The 16,735-nt window shown below is 44.2% G+C and overlaps 1 protein-coding gene and 1 long non-coding RNA gene across 6 annotated transcripts in view; both read left to right on the top strand.

Moving 5' to 3' along the window:
* AGBL1 (AGBL carboxypeptidase 1) overlaps nt 1-16,735 on the top strand; it is an 867,141-nt gene that overhangs the window by 299,481 nt on the left and 550,925 nt on the right. The window lies entirely within an intron of this gene.
* LOC145530463 (uncharacterized) lies at nt 7,732-12,804 on the top strand. The gene is made up of 2 exons (XR_014071807.1): nt 7,732-9,121; nt 10,587-12,804. It is a non-coding gene; the product is annotated as an uncharacterized LOC145530463 (long non-coding RNA).

Raw genomic sequence — 16,735 nt, 5'->3', positions numbered from 1 at the left:
TGAAAATATAAACCAAGAACAAACTTGAGTTATAATATCAATATCAGATAAGAGAAAATTTAAATGAATTATTAATACAGATAAAGAGGGCTACCTCTTTATATTCGGTACCTAGATATAACTATTATCTATTACCATGTCTACCAACAGAGAGAAATAGATAGAATTATTAGGAGACATGGATCGATTTATATTGGGGGTGATTTCAACAAATATGTCTGATTGGTATATATAGAACTCCACCCCCAACAAATAGGCTTGCAAAATTTAACCATACTGTAGATCAGAAAAGAAAAATTCTGAGGCAGTTTCATAGAATCAATTACAAACAGGCCAGGTTTTATGAGTGGAGGGCAATTTAATTCCATATCAATCATAAAAATATTTAGAAACTTAATTCTTCATTAAGAAAATCACCCTGAAATTTCAAAATGTCTTGAAGAGTAATGAAAATATAACACATCAAAACATATGGGGCATAGCTAATGTGTTAATTAGAATAATATTTTCTGCACTTTAAACTGGTATTGAACACCGTGGGTGACTCTTTCCTGTGGCCTGGGCTGGAGATTCACTCTGTAGTTACCCAGTAGGTCTCATGGATCAGTACATTCCATTTCTCAGACTCCTCCTCATCTTCCTATCACTTCTATTTTTTAAGGCCAAGATAAGTGACAGCTGCCCAGAATACACCCTCTGGGTTCCAACACAAGCTGATTTATGCTCTCTTCTCTACCTCTCTGCTCATCTCAGTTGGCTTTAGTGCTGAGTAATCAGTGACTCTGTTTAATCTAAGTCTCCACTAAGTAGAAGGTCTTTAGGGGAAGAGATATTTATAGCCCCCACCATGCCCATATCGGGGATGTGCCTGTGGTGGTATGCATATAGAAAGGTACAGGCTGAGTACAAAATTGAGTATGGAAGGCATATACACATTGTCTTCACTAGAGTGAAGGCGCTGGGATATGTTGGTCTGGAGTTCAGAGAAGAGGTTAAGACTGAAGACATCATCTTGAGTGTCATCAGCATTGGATGGTATTGAAAGCCTGGGGATGGGGTAAGATCTTGTGGTACTGACTACTGTGGGCAGAGGAGAAAGCTGAGAGATGGCATATGGTGCAGCAGTGATTAGGGGGCCTGAGAGGAGCAAAGGGAGAGGCTGGAAGAAAATGAGCCTATCTGCAAGTCGGAAAGGAGCATGTTTTAAGGAGATGTGAATTGTGCTAGATGCTGCTGGCAGGTAGAGAGCAATGAGACCTTAAAGGATTCCACTGGAGCAAAAGCAATGAGTGTCACTGGGAACCTTAGTGAGGTTGGTTTTCAGGAAGTGGTAAAAAACAGGATGCTTGATTGGAGTGAGCTGTCTGCATGACTTCCGCCTGGTGTCCACTCAACCTGGAGTGCCTTTTCCCCCACCCTCAAGATCTGGCTCACAGTAGCCCATCCTCTGTATGGACTTCATACACTAAATATTTGTATTATATATACATATGTGTGTGTGTGTGTGTACATTCGTATGTATAATATAAAGCGACTGAGCACATATATATATATATTTGTTGTTTAGTCGCTAAGTTATGTCTGACTCTTTATGACTGTGTGGACTATAGCCCACCAGGCTCCTCTGTCCATGGGATTCTCCAGGCAAGAATATTGGAGTGGGTTGCCATTTCCTTTCCCAGGGGATCTTCTTGACCCAGAGATCAAACTTGCGTCTCCTGCATTGCAGGGGATTCTTTACCAGTGAGCCACAAGGGAAGCCCAAAGGATTATTACCTTCATAAATAGACCACATCAACCCTCATCTAATTAATTCATTGTGGTTTAATCCATACATCCTGAAAAGTTTGGTGATAATTCTGCTTAAAATTCTCTAGGCTGAATTTCCACGTGCAATTTGCTTTGAGTCTGTGTGTCTGTTATAACGTGAAGACTTTCCCCAGAGAGGCTTTGAGACCCTTCCAGCATTTGGAAATCCTGCTCCCATGGACAGAGAAAGTAGCCTTGATAAGCTGGGGCATGAGCAGTGATGAGGCAGAAATGGTCCAGGGTTGGGGTGGAGATGGTAGTGGACTTGCCCTTGAAGGCCAAGTCCAGTGGTTTGGCTTTATGAATGGTGCTGTCAGGAAGTCCTGTAAGTCGGAGATGAAATATAAAACACTTAGCAGTGCTGAGAAGAAGGGAGTGAAGGCAGGCAGGTTGACAGTAACCCAAAGATTGCAGGAAGCAAAATGGGATTTTAGGCCAGAAGGCCAGGCGCAAAAATTCAAGACCTAGATGGGAACTCTGAGCATCCCAGGGTCAGAAGCCTTTGGTCAAACATGTTAGTATTGGAGAAGAAGCCCTAGGTGAGACACAGCATGTCATGGAAAGACCAGAGTCTGCTGGGTCTCACATTCAGGACTGGCTTTAAGTGTCTTTTTTTAAACACTACTTTATGTGTTTATTTTTAGTTTTTTGGCGGTGCTGCGTCTTTGCTGCTGCACGTAGGCTTTCTCTGGTTGTGGCGTGTGGGTCTTTCATTGTGGTGTCTTCTCTTGTTGTGGAGCAGGAGCTGTAGGGTGCACGGGCTTCAGTGGTCGTGGCCCATGGACTCAGTGGCTGTGGCTCCCAGCTCCAGAGCACTGGCTTAATAGCCGTGGCACACGGGCTTAGCTGCACCACACAATGTGGGATCTTGCCACACCAGGGATCAGACCGATCTCCTCTCCTTTTCAAGGTGGATTCTTAACCACTGGACTACCAGAGAAGTCCAGATTGAAGTTTTTGTTGTGCTATTTACGAGAAGTCTGTCCATGAGCATAATTAACATCTGTCAGCCATTTATTTTACTTAAAGTGGAGCCAGTAAAACTCTTTTGCTTTGTTGTGGTGAGAATTAAGTGAAATTATATGTGCGAAGTGCTTAGTACAGGGCTTCTTTGAGCAGAGAAGCTCCGAATAACTGAACTTAACCTCCTTCCTACCTGAGGCAAGGCCCCCTGGCACAAGTCGTTAGAATGGAACTTGACTCCACTTCTGAGATTTGCAAGGGAGTCTCCTATTCAAGCTTGACTTGATTTCCAATTAGAACAGGACTGTGGTCAGAATGGTTACTTGTCTTGGTGAAGATCCCAACAGTTGTTGGAAGCAAAGCCAGAAATGTAACTTCAGCTTTTCTCAATTCTAACCCACAGGCATCTCCAATTAAGCATGTAAACACTTACTGATATCAATAGGAATTCAGGGTGAAGTAAGATTTGTATCTTGGTGAGGAAACTGTTGATTTATGACAAAGCCTCTGAAGATAAGTGTAATTTTGTGTTTCATGGATTCATTTTTATGAACAGCCTAGAGGGCTGCATATTTGCTTGCATTTATCTGAATATCCTAAAAGTAATAGCAAGAACATATGATGGAGACAGTGTGTGATCCAGGCAGCCCCTACTTCAGGGCATGTAATGTGTCTTGTTTATACACTGTTGGTGATGGACTGTTCTGATTTATCCACTTTTCCATCCTAGTCCCTTGGGCAGTGCTGGTAATGATTGGAGTTACAGAACAATCTGACTGTGGAATGGAGTGAGTCAGGTCCTAAACCTGTAAGCTGGGGTCACCACTCACAATCAGTGGCCTCTCGCATCCGTCTTGTCAACAAGGAAGCCCTCAGTTTCCTTGACTCTCTTTTTAATTTCTTTCTTGTTCCTTTGTCAGTGTGCCCTCAATCATGGGGATTCCTCTCATGAGACTTTCTTTGGAACTGACTTGCCTGTAACATTGGGTTGGCCAAAAAGTGCATCCAGGTTTTTCTGTAACATGTTATGGAAAAACTCAAATGCGTTTTTTGGGCAGCCCAATATGTGTGCTCAGAGCCTCGGTTTTGTCCTATTCTTTGAGACTCCATGGACTGTAGCCCACCAGACTCTTCTGTCCATGGAATTTTCCAGGCAAGGATACTGGAGCACATTGCCATTTCCTCCTCCAGGGGATCTTCCTGACCCAAGGATTGAACCTGAATCTCTTGCATCTCCTGCATTGGCAGGTGGATTCTTCACCCCTGAGCCATCTGGTAATCCACACCCAGTATGTTGCAGAGCTTAATTAAGAATGTGGACTCAGGAGCCAGTCTGCCTGAGTCAAAATCCAGCTTCTCTAACTCATTTTCTGAATGACCTTGGGCCAGTCATTTAACTGTCATGATCTGAAGGATGGTGATTACAATAGCAGCTTTATTCTGAGATGCTTTCTGAGGACAATGTGTGTCAAAAGAAACAAAGTGCATAGTCAGTCATGGACACACATTAAATGCTCCTTGAAAGTGAAAGTGTTAGTCGCTCAGTCATGTTTGACTCTTTTGTGACTGCATGGACTGTAGCCCACCAGGCTCCTCTGTCCATGGGATTCGCCAGGCTAGAATACTGGAGTGGGTTGCCCATCCCTTCTCCAGGGGATCTTCCCTACCCAGAGATTGAACCCAGGTCTCCATTGCAGGCAGATTCTTTACCATCTGAGCCACTTGGGAAGCCCAAATGCTCCTTAATCTGCTGTTATTTTCTGGTTCTAAAGCCACTTATTCTTCGTTTCCTTTCGGGGAATCAGCCACACCCTCTTGCTACTCAGCCACTTGGGATGCAATGCTTACCCTTGTCTTTGGCCAAATTTAGGGATGCCTGTCTGATTCCTTGTGAGACTGAAGTTGGGCAGCGGTTTTCCTCGAACAGTATGGAACTTTTGATGACGATTTATAGAATCATGTTGAGTTCCCTGAACCCTCCCATTCCCAGGCCATGTCAGCCTTTTCACTGGTCTGTATGCAGAGCCCTGCAAGATGCTTGATGCAGGGAATGTGGTAGTGTGTGCTGACCACAGGAAGGGGTATGTATTTGTCAGTATTCAGTGAAGAAATACAGTCTCATGTGCAGCCCTAGGCTGGTCCTAGGACAGTATATTCAGCATTCTGGCTTTTTCTCTGTGTTACCTGCCCCTGCCACTCCCTATTTCATAGTTTACTATGTGACAGAAAAGGGTATAAGATTTAAGTTTAGGGCCCATGGGTGAAGGGGAAATGGAAGAACACCAAAATCAACAAGGAACGGTGCTTGAGCCCTGACCAGTGGTAAGGTCAAGTGCATGCTCAAAACAGAAGGGCGGAATCTTCTCTATTCAGAGAAGGACTGGACACATTCTGAGTCTGATCACACCAGGTGGCCACACTGCCTGAGACAGGCTGGTGGGTCCTATATTAGGATTGGATTTGAGCAGGTTTTTCATCTATGGTGACCAATGGCTCCGTGAGCAGATAGAGAATAGAATTATGCTAGAGAGGTGCCACGGTTTTAGCTGAGGATATGGTAAATGTTTTGAACTTGGGTGCTGAGCTAGGAACTCGATGGAACAAAGGAGAAGAAGGATGGAGATCAGAATCACAGAGGGTTATAAGCCGGATGAGAAAGGGGTCAGTGTTTAGTGAATGCCATCACTCAGAGTTAGTGCAACTTCCAAGTCTGGGGGAACAGCCCCACCAGGCTGCTCTCCCTTCTGATACCAACTGCAAGTTTGGGGGTTTTCCAAAGCCACCTTCATTTTGATAATTTCAGTGAAAGAACTCACTGAAAGCTATTATACTTACTGTTACAGTTTATTACAGGGAAAGGACCCACCCAGGAGGGGTCCATATGCAGAGACTTGGCTAGTCTTAGCCCCGTGGAGTCATGGACAACAGTACATACTCCCTGCCAAGATGTATGACAACACCCAGGAAGTACTGCCCACCTGAGAAGCCCACCCAAGACTTTGGTGTCCTGAGTTTTTACTGGGGTTTGATCACTTACTGTACGTGTGGCTGACCTGTAATCTCAGATCCCCTGAAAGTCAGAAGTGATACTGTCTGGCCCAGAGCTTTTTTCCTGTCATAAATCTCACTATTAAGCTGTCCAAAGGGGAAAATCCCCAGGCAAACAAAGTCACTCTTGTTAGGAAGTACGTTCCTGGAGCCTAGGGATGACCTCCATGTAGTCAAGGAGAAAGACTGGAGTCTCTTCATGTACAGTTAATTTTTCATTTCATAGTTATTAAGTCTTGAGTTGCCACCCTCCCTCTGTTTCTTTTTTTATGCTGCATCACATAGGTTGTGGGATCCTAATTTCCTGACCAGGAATTGAACTGGTGCACCCTGCACTGGCAGCGTGGAGTCTTTACCACTGGACCGGGGAAGTCTTCTTGAGTTGCCCTTTGATGAACTCATCCTGTGTGTGTGTGTGTGTGTGTGTGTGTGTGTGCATGCGCCTGTACGCTCAGTCATGTTTGACTCTTTGCGACCCCACAGACTAGCCCACCAGGCTCCTCTCTCCATGAGATTTTCCAGGCAAGAATACTGGAGTGGGTTGTCATTTCCTCCCCCGAGGATCTTCCCGACCCAAGGATCAAACCTGCAACTCCTGTGTCTCCTGCATTGCAGGCAAATTCTTTACCACTGCAGCACTGGGGAAGCCTGAACTCATCCTGTGGATGGTGACAGAAGGAGAGGAGTAGGTCATAGAGGATACAAGAACTAGCCCATAGTAGCTTGTAATCCTCTCAGTGTGGGAAAGTCAGGCAGGGTGGGCCTAACACTTAGAGAAAGAATCATAATTATCATGTTTTGAGAATTGCACTGGCTTGGTTTTTCTGGTTGAGCCTAATGGGGCCAGAACTACCATGAGTTCAGCCCTAGCCTTTCTTTGCTTTCCAGTCTGGGAAACTTGACTCTATCCATTCTTCCAGGTGGATTGGATTATATGGACCAAAGTCCCAAGAAATGGACTTAAGAAATCAGTATCAAGTTTATTAATTTATAATTAAATACACACACGCATGTATTTGTGCATACTTTTACATAGAACAGGATGAGGTCACTCCCCCGAGGGGCTCCCAGAACTGATACGTTATCCACTCAGGACACCAAAATATACCCGAGAAGGCAGTTTGGTCAGCACAGAGACTTGGAGCAAGGAAAGCTGGCTTTAAAGATATGGAGGTTCTCACAGCCTGATGGACTGGCCTAAATAACTGTACCAGACTCCTAAAATGCGAGGAAAATTTCTCGTGGTCAGTGCTGACAAGTCCTGAATTTCCACGTCTCCGTTTTCATTATTTCTTATCGGGTCCCAAAGGTTTCTCTCATTACATTATTTTATATTACAATTTACAAGCTTATTTTATACAAGTGACATTTCAGAGTAACTGGTTCCTGGCATGTTAATCTCACAGATGAGCCGGCCCTAAATCACCCTGTGCTGTGGGTTAGTACTGCCTCTCATCCACTGGGGGGGCTACTGTTTTTGCTATTTCCAAGGAGCTCTTCCCTCACTCCCCAAAGATTTCAGGACTTGGTGATTTGGGGTCCACCTCTGAGCCCTCCATCTTCACCCTCCTTAGTTACCCTGGCAGATGAATGCTTTTTTCTTTTTCTGCATTTTTAATGTGCAATATCTTAAAATGAAAATAATTAAAAATAAAAGGCTGACTGCCTCAATGGAAGAGGGCTTTCCAGGTGGCTCAATGGTAAAGAATCTGCCTGCCAGTGCAGGAGATGCAGGAGAAGTGGATTTGATCCCTGGGTCGGGAAGATCCTCTGGAGAAGGAAATGGCAATCCACTCCAGTATTCTTGCCTGCAGAATTTTATGGACAGAGGGCCCTGATGGGCTATCATGCATGGGTCACAAAGAGTTGGACAGAACTTAGAGACGGAGCATGCATGCACACATCAATGGAAGGGGTGTTGTTCAGTGTTGTTATGACCAGGGAGATGCTCAGTATGAATCCTCCTTCAAGAAGGAACTTGTCACCCCACCGAGCTGTTGGTGGGTGTTTTGTAAAATTGCCTGGGAGAGAAACTCACACTCAAAACCCCTCTCTTCCTTTGTATGGTAGAAAAGAGACCATGAAAAAAATAGTAATGGTAGGAAAAAAAAAAGATGGTTATTTGTGGATAAGAATTTAAAGTTCTCATGTAATATCCAGATTTTATATACCTAGGCTTCACGCTTCACTTTGCCCATGGACAGACTTTGCATGTAAATGGGACTCACACCACAATGTGTACATATGTATGGATAATATAAATACATAATGATCTTCCTAATACAGCAAAGAAACAGTGGGGCAAATTTCAGAGTTTAAAATACAGTATTGTCATATTTTTAGAGCCAGAGTCACCTTAATGTGCTGTCTGCCTCACTCAGGCAAACTTTAAAATAATATCATATTTCACAAAACCCTATTAAACTGTCACATAAATTCCCCTTATTTCCTTTTCCCGTCAGTGCTGATTACCAGGGAAGATATTTCTGTGTCAGTGGAAATTCTCATCTTTTCCCATCAGCCTCCTCCTCTTGCCTGTTCTTTTGGGGGGCTGCCTCCAGGGTGTGGTCTCCTAGGGTCCCCTTTGCTTCTCCAGACGGAGGGAAAGGCAACCTGGTGACCCAGTGCTGGGTTTCTCATAAACTGTGAGCAGCTTTAACTTCTTCCGGGCTGTGTCGAGAGACACCCTGATTTGACAGGGGCTTACAAAGAGTTAGCATTTCTCAAGGACTTCCTAGGGGTCTGGATCACGCTAAGCCATTCAAGTCACCTCCGCTCATTCTCACAAGAACATGAGGAGGTGGGATTATTATTATTCTCCCTATTTGACCACAGAAGAAATTGAGGCTGGCTGTAAATAACTTACACAAGGTCAAGGTAGAGGTGAAACAGCAAGATTAAAATTTAGGGTGGCCAGTTGTCCTGGTTTGCCCAAGACTGAAGGATTCTGGGATTTTCAGTGCTGAAAAAAAGGGGCCATCCTGGGCAAATCAGTCTGGTTGGTCACCCTGTCTCAGATCCCAGTCCATTTGACTAGCTGAAAACCCTTTGTTTTAACTATTATAGACACTACCCCGCCTGCATTGAGCAGAATATAATATAATAATATCACATGAATTAATACAAAACTCATTCTTCTCTATTCCTATCTTTTTACATTGTGTTTTAGAGAAAAGTTTTTGAAGTCGAATCTGAATGGTTCTCATTCAAACTTGATGCAGCCTTTTCAATAATTAATTCATTCATTTAATTTACTATAGCATGAATAATAATATGCATGTGTGCATGCTACATCGCTTCAGTTATGTCTGACTCTTTGCAACCCCATGGACTGTAGCCCGCCAGGCTCCTCTGTCCATGGGATTCTCCAGGCAAGAATACTGGAGTGGCTTGCCATTGCTTCCTGTAGGGGATCTTCCCAACTCAGGGATAGAGCCCGCATCTGTTATATCTCCTGCATTGACAGGCAGGTTCTTTACCACTAGCACCATCTGGGAAGCCCAGATAATAATAATAATAATAATATCCTCCTTAATTAATAATTATGCAATTTAGTTACATTTATTGAACAATTTAATGTGTGCTTTTTTTCTTTGCAAACAGACTTAACTTGTTTATCCTATTTAATTTGGACAACAATTTTATGAGGTACTATTTTTTTCTGGCTTTACTGAGCTATAATTGACATATAACATTGTACGAGTTTAAGGTGTGCAACGTTATGCTTTGAACCATGTTGCAAAATGATTACCACAGTGGGGTTAGTTAACACATCCATGACACAGTACTATTTTTCCCCCCAGTTTTGCAAATAAACCTCAGAGAACTGAAGTGACTGACCACAGTGTGCATGCAGGGCTGAGATGATAACCAAGGTCTGAGACCAGAGAGCTGGCTGACTCAGGACATATGGGAACACTGTTTGTGTGCCCCGCTCCTCACAGCCTCAGGGCTGTCTGCAGGTCCACTGCAGCAATCCAGTCTTACCCGTGTAGCCGTGTCTCACTTCAAAAAGTAACTGCAGGAATTCTGACTTTTCAGAAAGATTCATAGCAGGGGGCTTCAAAGTTGAGAGCTCTCCAAGTAAATTTAAATGATGACTTGATTTTTAAAATATCTATTTACATGCAATCGGCAGGGCCCACCTCTGACACAATTCCTTGGCTTGGCCTAAGGGATTGTTTGAAAGCAAAGCACTAGTGAGATGTCATTTGGCTTGTATTAAATGGCTTTCTGGGGAACTTTAAATCTATACACTGCTCAGGAATAACTGATGGCCAGAAATTCTCACATGATAGAATCTTTACACTAGGAGCGCTGAGTCACCGCCCTCCCTCCTATCCATTTGTCTAGGTTTTTCTCTTTCTTTTAGTGTTCGTTGTTCTTTCTGTCTCTAAAGCCTGAAAGAGGAAAAGAAGTGTTTCATTAACTTCCTTTTAATTTACAAGTTCATCCATGCATGGTTTAGAAATCTGTTTATAAGCCCCAATTTTCTGCGCCCATTTAAGGCTACTCATCCTCATCTAATTCTGCTTCAAAGCCATGTCTCAAAGGATGCCCCACAGAACTTTAAAAAGTCTTGCTATTAGTGCTTATGTGATTTTCAGGTGGCTCAGTGGTAAAGAATCCATCTGCCAATGCAGGAGACACAGGAGACACAGATCTGATACCTGGGATGGGAAGATGCCCTGGAGTAGGAAATGGCTATCTACTCCAGTACTCTTGCCTGGAAAATTCCATGGACAGAGGAGCCTGGCAGGCTACAGTTCATGGGGTCGTAAAGAGCTGGACATGGCTGAGCATGCAAGATTTGATTTTCAGACAGAGTGATATTCCTCTCACTAGGCTTTGTTCTTCTAACCCATATTTTTAAAAAACATTTTATATTGGTGTATAGCCGATCAACAATGTTGTGATAGTTTCAGGTGGACAGCAAAGGGACTCAGCCATACATACATATGAATCCATCTCCCCCAAACTCCCCTCCTGTCCAGGCTGCCACATAACATTGAGCAGAGTTCCCTCTGCTATACAGTAGGTCTTTATTAGCTATCCATTTTAAGTATAGCAGTGTGTACATGTCCATCTCAAACCCCCTAACTATCCCTTCCCTTCATCATTCTTGCTGGGATTATTTTTTAATATATGTTTGTGTGTGTATGTGTTTGTGTGTGTGTGCATGCCCCAGTTTCTATGCTGATTCCTGTTTCTTTGGAAACAAAATCGAATGAAATAGATATCCTTAGGGCCATTTTGAGATCTTCTTAGGCGCAAAGCATTTTAAAAATTTGAGCCCCCATCATCATATATCATATTAAACATAATAAAATGCCCTCATAGCCCACATTTCTCTTTTTAAACTGAATTTGAAATAATTTCATGTTTGTTTTGCAGTTATTGGGCTACGGCTGATACTGTTTATGGTTGGCTGTGATTCCTTAGCCAACATTGTCCGCACTCAAGAATTTCTGTGAAGTGAGGAAATCTTACCTACCGCTGACTTTCAAAGATAATAAAGTCTTTATGAGTACTAAATTCACCCATTAATGAAGTTGACATAATATTCTAATTTGGAGGGAATTAAACACCTATTGCCATCAAATAATGTTTCATATTTTAGAGCCAACATATACATTTCAGGTCTCAAATACCTTCCCGAGGTTTACAAAGCCCGTTGGCTCCAGGCACTGTGGCTTGGGGCCTGAGGAGTGAAGGACTGTGGATGTCTTTCATGCCTTGAACTGTGTTCCAGCTCAAGACAGGGAAGAAAAGCAAGGTGTGTGAGGTGGGGTGGACTCAAAGTGCCGATGCCACAGTAGAATTGTGAGCCAGATGGCCGAGGAGCACAGGCTCTGGCGTATTTAATTCAAACTCAGAAGGAAGTAAACAGGGAGGTTTCCCTGAAATGAGTGAAACTTGAGCTGAACTTGAAGTCCATTGGAGCCAGTCAAGCAGAGAGGGTGTGCCATCAGAAGAAGAGCCAATGCTGTGGAGCAGAGCTGAGCCTGTTGAGCCAGGAGGCTGCACACCGTGCTGTGTGGGTGTGTGGGGAGTGTCAGTGCAAGCGTGGCCTGCCCATCGTGGAGGGCCTGTGCCCCAGACAGAAGCCTTAGGTTTTTAGTTTGGCTATTTATTTATTTATTTGTTTATTTTTACTGAAGTATAATTGATTTACAATGTTGTGCTAATTTCAGGTATATAGCAAAGTGATTCGGCTATATATATATATACATCCAATGTTGTTGCTGTCGTTGAGTCACTCAGTCGTGTCCACCTCTTTGTGATCCCATGGACCGCAGCACACAGGCTTCCCTGTCCGTTACTATCTCCTAGAGTCTGTTCAAACTCATGTTCAATGAGTCGGTGATGCCATCCAACCATCTCTTCCTCTGTCACCCCCTTCTCCTTCTACCCTCAGTCTTTCCCAGCATCAGGGTCTTTTCTAATGAGTCGGCTTGTTGCATCTGGTGGCCAAAGTACTGGAGCTTCAGCTTCAGCATCAGTCCTTCCAATGAATATTCAAGGTTGATTTCCTTTCAGTCTAAGGGACTCTTAAGATATAGATACATATATATATATATACATATACACCTTCCAGACCCAGGGATGGAACCTGTGTCTATGTGTCCTGCATTGGCAGCAGGTTCTTTACCACTAGCACCACCTGGGAAGCCCCATATGTATGTATGTCTACACACACACACACACACACACACACACACACAGGGTCACACAGCGTCAGACATGACTGAAGCGACTTAGCAGCAGCAGCAGCATGTATGTACGTATGTGTGTGTGTATGTATGTATGTATATCCATATCTTCTTTTTCTCTGATTATTTTCCGTTACAGCTTATCACAAGATAGTGAATGCAGTTCTCTCTGTTGTACAGTAAATCCTTGTTGTTTGGGTCACTTGTAGAGACATGGATAGACCTAGAGACTGTCATACAGAGTGAAGTAAGTCAGAAAGAGAAAAACAAATATTGTATATTAATGCATATACATGGAACCTAGAAAAATGGTACAGATGAACCTATTTGCTGGGCAGGAACAGAGACACAGAAGTAGAGAACGGGTATGTAGACACAGGGAGGGAAGCGCAGGGTGGGACGAATTAGAATTAGAATATTGACACTACCAGCTGTAAAATACATAGTGAGAACCGGCTGTATAGCACGGGCTTCCCAGGTGGCGCTAGTGGTAAAGAGCCCACCTGCCAATGCAGGAGACTTGAGACATGGGTTGAGAAGATCCCCCGGAGAAGGGCTTGACAACCCACTCCAGGATTCTTGCCTGGAGAATCCCATGGGCAGAGGAGTCCATGGGGTCGCAAAGAGTTGGACATGACCGAAGTGACTTTGCACACAGCACAGTGGGAACCTGCTGTAGAGCACAGGGAGCTCAGCTCTGTGCTCTGCGGTGACCTAGAAGGGTGGGATGGAGGCAGTGGGAGGGAAGTTCAAGAGAAAGGAAATGTAGGTATGCATATGGCTGATTCACTTTGTTATACAACAGAAACTAACGCAACATTCGAAAGAAATTATACGTCAATGAAAAGTAAGTCTTCATTTTATCCTAAGGGCAGTGGAAAGGGGGGGATGAATATTTTGTATGAACAGGGATGGGAACAATGTGAAATACTCAAGAAGATATTTTGGAGGCAGAAATGACAGGGCTCGGTAACTCTCTGTGTGTGGGGTCTGGTGAGACCTCCCTGTTTCTGGTGAGTTGCGTGGAGGGACAGTGATGCTCTACACTTTCGGCACCACAGGCCACACTGGGCAGGGCAGGGCCGGGCAGCTGAGCTTGAAGGCTCGAGGCCATGGGGTTTGTCTCTGGACAGCTGTCTCAGTCAGCCCAGGCCACAGAAGCCGGCAGGAGGGTGTCAGGAACTGTCAGGAAAGGCAGAAGAAAACATCAGGAAGAGAGGCCAGAAATAAGCCTTTGATCTTGATAGAAGCCTGGTTTGGGAGCAGCAGAAGATTTTATATGCTGATCTCAATTTCTCAGTTCAGGCCTAAATGTGTCACTAATGTTCTCTGCGAGGCTTCCTGGCCAGACCCACTCCCCCAACCCCCCACACCCCCCAACACACACTCTGTTGATTCCACACATCCTAGGAGCCCTTGGCCTGCCAGGAGCTCTTTCTTGTTGCCCAGTCATCTGTGAATATACCTAATTCAGAAGGTGAATACATTTAAATGGCTTAAACATGAAAGGCAGGTTGCCAAGCAACCAGGAAACCGAAATACCCTTGTCAGGTTATGTAAGTGAAGAACTAGCAGGTCACTGCTGTAGTGGTTTTTATTGGAACGGCATCAGTAATAATCCTCTTTCTCTTTATTTTTCTCTTGTATCTTCTCTCACTCCCTCCTTTCATCTCTTCCTGTAAATCAGCAGCTCAGCCTTAATTTTACAACATAATATCTCTATTTCAACCCCAGTGTGGCTGGAATAGCTCTGGGTTCTGTTTGTGGAGTAACTAAGCAGCAAAGTTACTTTCCCTGTTCGTGACTTCTCCCTGTTCCTTAAACACATCCAGGTTCTTGAAACAACCTGTACCATGCCAACCCTTGCTAGAGTAAAAAGGTCCACATCTCAAGCAGCTATTGAAATTTCCTGGCGTGATTTGAGTTTTAAAGCACTCTGCTGCAGTGTCAGGTGGTGACATATGTTTTGGGCTTAAGACTTAAATTTTCTCCTACCTTCTTGGTCCTTATGACTCAGGCCTATAATTTATTCATCGTGTGGTTTTCACTTGGTGGTTTTTCTGCCGTCTTCAGTAGCTGAAACTAAAAAGGCTTTGGCAAGGGGGGAGGTTGAAGATTCCTGAAGGATAATGCAGGAAAGAGAGCAGGCTTTCAGTTGGCAATTTATAATTTAAAAAGAGAATCATCTGTGTTTCCCTGGTGGCTCAGTGGTCCAGAATCTGCCTGCCAATGCAGGAGATACAGGTTTGATCCCTGATCCGGGAAGATCCCATGTGTAGTGGAGTAACTAAGCCGGTGCACCACAACTTCAGAGCAACAACAAAACTCAGTTGAGCCCCTGAGTCTCAACTGCTGAGCCCACGTGCCACCACTACTGAAACCCACTTGTAGTGAAGCCTGTGCTCTGCAACAAGAGACGCCGCCACAATGAGAAGCCTGTGCTCTGCAACTGGAGAGGAGCAACCACTCGCCGTAACTAGAGAAAAAGCCTAGGACCCAGTACAGCCAAAAATAAATTATTTAAAAAAGAGAGAATCCTCCTATTTGCCTATTTAAAAATGTCCCTTGCACAGGAGATCACATTTTCCCCCGTCCCTCTTATCACTTCTGTCGACTTAAAAACATAGTCACAACCTAAAAGTTGAGAGCCATGTTTTGTTTGGTGGAAGTTTTTAGGACTTAAGCCCAGGAGGTGACATCTCAAGTAACCCTGAGAGAACTGCTCTGAGGAGGCGAGGGGAGGAGCCAGGTTATACAGAAGTTTTACAAAAAAGGACAAGTAGCCTGAACATCAAGAGATTATTGTTTATGAAAAGAAGCCAGATATCTCAAATTAAGGAATTTCTTTCCTGGTTGTTCAGTGGGAAAGAATCCTCCTGCCAATGTAGGCGATAAAAGAGAAGGGAGTTTGATCCCTGGGTCAGGAAGATTCCATGGAGAAGGAAATGGCAAACTGCTCCAGTATCCTTGCCTGGAAAATTCCATGGACAGAGAAGCCTGATGGGCCACAGTTCATGGGGTCACAAAAGTCAGATGCCACTTAGAGACTAAACAGCAAAACAACAAGCACTTTTCTACCTGAGGGGAAACGTGAGAGTCTGAGCTCACTGAAACCATTCCTTTCATTGACATCTCCACAATCTGGGGCCAGTATCCTGGGTTTGCACATCCTGAATTCCGCAGGGCTCACTGAGTCTGAGCTCACTGAAACCATTCCTCTCATGCACATCTCCACTATCTGGGGCCAGTATCCTGGGTTTCACATCCTGAACTCCGCAGGGCTTACTGTAGGGAGTGGCTGTGGCCCTGTGGCTGCTAGATCTTGCAGGTATTCTTCCTGAGCGCCCTGGAGGATTGGAATTGCTGATGACTGTGATATCCTTGTTTATTGATATGGCAGGAAAGACTCCTTTTTTCACTTCCCTTCCCCTCTTCACAGGCGCCTAATAGTATCTTGCAATAAGATTTCCCAACAGTCCTTGGTAACACAGGGTCAGACGCTTTGCTTATGGAAAAAACTCTGTCTTCAGAACAGAGCACCTGCACCCTCAGGGACTTTGAATTCTTTTCTCTTTCAAATCCGAGCAGGCAAATAATATGGGTAAGAGCAAATCGAGAGACCCATTGTATGTGATCTGGGAGCAGAATTATTCACTAGGATATTTCAGTGTTTTCTGAGCAAAGCAATAGCTCTTTAATCTCTTTCTTCAAGATTTGTATCTGTATCTTTCAGTGCTTTATAATATGCCTCAACCTGATGAGATGTAATCTCGTGTAACAAGGTGAGCTGTGTTGGATGTATCTTTACTGACCTGGAAAAGGTCTCCTTCCAACTCAGTTCGTTTATTTAGGTTTCTTGAGGTTATTGCGATGCTCAGCTGTGTCACTATTGTGCTTAGGCTGAGAGCTCTGGCTGAAGATTGCTGGAATTTGGCTGTATCTTGAAAGACATCCTTTCAGAAACAGCTGTAGTGATTTGACCTCACCATCAGTGGTCTGTAGGTGACACAGCCCTCCTGGGACCTTGTGGTGCTTAAGGGAATTATAAAGCTCTCCTCTGGACAGAATTAATTCTATTAGGGAGGCCAGGGGCAAAGGAGCCAGAGTCCCGGGGTACCAGTGAGCCAGTACATCCCAGGCAGAAATGTGAGCATCCCTAACTGTGATCAGCTGATGGGTTGGTGAGGGTTTGGAGATGCAGT

Source organism: Giraffa tippelskirchi, chromosome 12 (assembly GCF_054371585.1).
Source record: "Giraffa tippelskirchi isolate mGirTip1 chromosome 12, T2T-mGirTip1v1.2.pri, whole genome shotgun sequence".
In the NCBI taxonomy this organism is placed as follows: domain Eukaryota; kingdom Metazoa; phylum Chordata; class Mammalia; order Artiodactyla; family Giraffidae; genus Giraffa; species Giraffa tippelskirchi.
This window is presented reverse-complemented; position numbering and strand designations above follow the sequence as displayed.